The 3,722-nt window shown below is 38.9% G+C and overlaps 1 long non-coding RNA gene across 1 annotated transcript; it reads left to right on the top strand.

Annotated features, from left to right (window-relative positions):
- Positions 1–1,746: 1,746 nt before the first annotated feature.
- LOC116654736 lies at positions 1,747–3,028 on the top strand. Its single transcript, XR_004309942.2, has 2 exons — positions 1,747–2,574; positions 2,663–3,028. It is a non-coding gene; the product is annotated as an uncharacterized LOC116654736 (long non-coding RNA).
- Positions 3,029–3,722: the final 694 nt, after the last annotated feature.

The raw sequence follows: 3,722 nt of genomic DNA, 5'->3' as shown, positions 1-3,722 counted from the left end.
TGTTGTGTGGCCTTGTGTTTGTGGAAGTTGCGGCAAATTGGGGTGACAAACCTCATTAATTACAAATGACTTCATTTCTTTTGTTCGGCAAGCATTCCGGGGGAGAGTCTCTGAGGTGTGAAGTGCGAGGGGTGGGGCGTGTGAGTATGTTGTGACAGCTGAGGGGCAAAAGGCAATGGATATTTTCCTTGGAAATGGTTGCCAATTATCATGGTGATGGTATGGAATAAAATCAGGAAAAATGTGTGGACTTTGGGGAATGCTACAGGATAGAGATCCCATGCTTTTACAATGGCTTTTAGCATCATAACGAAAAAAAAAGAAATTGGTGGTGGAATTTCTTTAATTATTTTGACCACAGCAACAGCGCCTGGTTGGCCTTGGAATCTCTTACCTCTGGCCTAATATTTCCAAGGAAGGCATTAACTCATTTTTCCCCAGAAAATCTAATTATCTCAAGGGTTAAATTCGTAAGCCTGCTCTGGAAAAAAAGTAACAATTAACCTTTTATTATATTGTTTTCAAGCCCGAAACCCGAAGCACTTCCAGCTCGTTTATTTTAGTTTTTCCTTTTTATTTTGCGGATTTGTGGCTGTTTGAAGAAGGAGATGCGGTGGAGGGGTGGCAGCCGCGGAAGGCTTTTAGCCAAAGTCCCAAGTTGCTTATAAATTGTTCTATGGCCGCCAAATACATTGCAAAATGTGACAAATATGCATTTGGCAACAATAAATTTTACGACCGCAGTCGCCGCCGAAAATATTTCACACACAGCCTCATAGTCTGGAGTTGTGGCAACAAAGTTTTAAAGGCGGGGTAGGAGAGATGAGGATCCGGCTAGGGAATAACTCCATATCCATATAAATATAAATTAGCATATTTTGCGGCGCCAGTGCGACGCCAAGTGCAATTTCTCGCCATGGCCAATTGTAATTAAATTGTCGCGAGGCCGGAAAAACGCACACATCCCCATGCGCGTGAATAAATATAATTGCTAGATTTTATTGCTTCATTGTTTCTTTTTTTGTAATTCAATTCGCCTGATTTATGCCGCCAGCTCGATCACAATTTGAAATGGCAAACGGCCAGGGTTCCGCTGATTTGTTGGCCTTGTTAACGCCAATTTATGGTCGGCATATTCTCGATGGCTGATTATTGCCAATTAGCTGCAATTGTGCCCCCTATCTCTGCCCACGACTAAGCCCACAACTGCCTACCCCTTTCGCCAGTTGCATTCATCCCCAATTGGAGGGTAACAAATTGCAAGCATCAAAAAAATGAAAACCAACTAAATTTTGAGTGATTTTGCCACCAAAAAAAACCTTACAAACGACGCATGCGCTTGGGAAAACTATCTCAAATGAATATAAAAAAACAAGGTCCTTGAGCGTTGGCTTATAGGATTCGACTCAAGAGCATTTACTCGGTTATGAGTTGAGGTTGTGAATTTCGAGAATTTATTTACTTGTGAAAGACATATTTTAAACATAAACAAGACATTTTGGACATTCATTTTTTGTTGCTTTTCTAATTTCTTACTTAAACTTATGGCTTCAACTTAAATTGGCTTAAAGGCCATAATCTAATTTGCCGCCTCCAGAAGCTCTGGTAGAATGAAATGCCAATATGACCATAGCGAAAATAACCACCTTAATTTTTTTTACTATGGTTTAGTCTCAAGGCGATTTTATATAACATTTTACCGGTAATGGAATATTATGTAAAATCAATTTTTTCACACATATTTTTCTGATATATTTTTTTAAAGTTCAGCTGCAACAATCAATTCGTCATTCCCATTCATATGAATCTTAGGAGCTATATAAACCCCAATATCATTCTCATTTTCAATCCAAGTCAATCATGAAGCTGACTCTTCTTATCTTTGCCATTGTTGCCCTGGCCTTTGTGGGAGCCCAACCCAAATCCTCACCTCCCAAGTCGGACAATGGGAAATAAAAATGGCCTTCAAGGAGCCCAACCCAAGTCCGCAGCACCTCGTAGTGCCGGAAATTAAACCAGGGAAAAAATATGAATTCTAAAATGGAGCACCATCTTCATTAAAATCAAAAAAAAATGCATTAAAATTATGATGTTATCCCTTTAAAAATATGAACAATGTGTCTTAATTTTTGTTGCTAAAATTGGGGAGGTGTGTTACACCTAGCCGCATCGGCCAAGTATGTTACATGCTATGGGTAGTTCTCTGAACTTAATCGGGTCGTAAGCCCTTACTATTAGGTGTATACAGGTGGCCTCGTTGTGGATTTTTTCAATTACCATATCACTGGCGTAGGCGTTACTGGGCGCTAATCGCAGACTCCTTATGAAGTAACCTGCTGATGGATGATGTAGTATGCGGTGGCCTTCTCGTTCATATGTAGAGCCCACCTCCTGCCCAACCGGCAGAGGGGCTCCTGCCATATAACGTACGGCCCGAAGTGCGGCGACAGACCCTAGTTATAAAATAAATGGATAAAATGGTTAGATAGCTAATGAGAAAGTATTGCTGCGCGCAAAAAAGAAATCAAGAGCATATGATTTTAGATTAAAGGCAGAGGAAAGCAATAAAATGCGGTAGGGGCGATTTTATATAATATTTTTACCGGATTATATTATGTAAAATCCATTTTTTCACACATATTTTTCTGACATTTTTTTATAGTTCAACTGCAACAATCAATTCGTTATTCCAATTTAATCCAGACAAATTCATTACATTCATATGAATCTTAGGAGCTATATAAACCCCAATATCATTCTCATTTTCAATCCAAGTCAATCATGAAGCTGACTCTTCTTATCTTTGCCGTTGTTGCCCTGGCCTTTGTGGGAGCCCAACCCAAATCCTCACCTCCCAAGTCGGACAATGGGAAATAAAAATGGCCTTCAAGGAGCCCAACCCAAGTCCGCAGCAGCTAGTAGTGCCGGAAATTAAACCAGGGAAAAAATATCAATTCTAAAATGGAGCACCATCTTCAGTAAAATCAAAAAAATGCATTAAAATTATGATGTTATCCCTTTAAAAATATGAACAATGTGTCCTAATTTTTGTTGCTAAAGTTGGGGAGGTGTGTGTGTAACACATTGTGGCTTTTTTATATAACCATATCAGTGGCGTAGGCGTTTCTGGGCGCTGATCGCAGACTCCTGATGAAGTAAGATTCTGATGGATGATGCAGTATGCGGTGGCCTTCTCGTTCATATGTAGAGCCCACCTCCTGCCCAACCGACAGAGGGGCTCCTGCCATATAACGTGCGGCGACAGAACCTAGCTAATAAGAAATAATGGCTTCGGTTTCGTAAGAAATTAAGAACGTATGATTTTAGATTAAAGACAGAGGAAAGCAATAAAATGCGGAAACCCTAACTAGTTGAGGTAAAACTCGGTTAAAAAACTTTATTTAGTACTTAATAAAGTAATGGTACTTTATTTTGACGCTTTTAGTTGAGCTAAAACTGAGTTACAAAATTCAGCGCTTTTGGATACAGAGTCTGTAGTTCAGACCCCAAAAACCATTATAGTGGATTATTAGAAGGCCGCACATGAGGCTTTAAAAAAGCCTCTGATCAAAATTAATATTTAGTTTATATTTAGTAAGTTAAAAACTTCTTAAGAATTCAAAATCAATCTCAGATATGGAAAAGATATATGAATGTTTTTAATTTATTTTAACAGAAAGAAACTGTGTTCCATTTAGTTAAAAGTATGAAAATGATCCATT

This window comes from Drosophila ananassae, chromosome 3L, assembly GCF_017639315.1.
Source record: "Drosophila ananassae strain 14024-0371.13 chromosome 3L, ASM1763931v2, whole genome shotgun sequence".
NCBI classification, from domain to species: Eukaryota; Metazoa; Arthropoda; class Insecta; order Diptera; family Drosophilidae; genus Drosophila; species Drosophila ananassae.
This window is presented reverse-complemented; position numbering and strand designations above follow the sequence as displayed.